Here is a 925-nt window from a genome sequence, read left to right as displayed (position 1 = left end):
ATCCAGTCACTGAGGGACCCAAAAAATGTTGCAATTCAGGTACAACCACATTTATGTTGCTAGAGACTTTGTTCAGTTGGCTGGATCATCTGATACTCAGGTCCTAACATACAACATTGGCATTTTCCCACAATGAATCTGAATGTAATTTTACACATAACTTCCTAGCTCAGTTTTGGAGGGGAAGTGGGAGTGGATGCCTCCCTGAGCACCGCTGTCTTCCAGTCTCTTACACATGGGTCCGATCCTTGAAAGACATCTTTGGATGGAAAATTACTTTATTTTTGAGGGAGGCAGGAGGGGTGGTGCATGATTCAAGTCATGATTTTGCACCTAAGGACATTCTAACATTTTAAGAAAACCCAGTATTCAAAAACCCACTTTTAAAACAAGTTAACTAGGTAGCAGTTATACAAAGATGCCTCAATTTACAAAAGGCTTCAGCAGAGGTTTTGTTTTTAAATAACCATCTATTTCTTTACACTTTATTTGGGTTTCTGAAAGCTATTTATAAATTTTAGGAAACTATACAGTAAAGGCAGTTTTTAAAAAGTATTAACTCTGAAGATTAAAAAATCGTTTTTAGAAAAATATGAAAACGCATTTTAAATATAAAATTGTAGATAATCCCAGCTTTTAACACTGTCACTATTCTGGTTTATGTACATTCTAGGGTTCCACCTCACAGGCGTGGCCATGCGCGGAGGTGTGTCAGCGGCCCGCCTCTGCTGTTAATCCTGTTAAGAACCAGCTGGTGCTGGGCGCCCCGGAGACACTCCCTCCTTTCTTCTTTCTCCTCCACCTCCCTAAACTTTCCAGTTTCAACCGCACATAGCCCCTCGGACATCTAGTTAGCTCGAGCCCGCCCACTTCGGCTTCGAAACGAAAACTCTCCCCCGCAGCTGCAGTCACGCCTGGAGGAGGG

Source organism: Pteropus alecto, unplaced genomic scaffold (assembly GCF_000325575.1).
Source record: "Pteropus alecto unplaced genomic scaffold, ASM32557v1 scaffold72, whole genome shotgun sequence".
In the NCBI taxonomy this organism is placed as follows: domain Eukaryota; kingdom Metazoa; phylum Chordata; class Mammalia; order Chiroptera; family Pteropodidae; genus Pteropus; species Pteropus alecto.
This window is presented reverse-complemented; position numbering follows the sequence as displayed.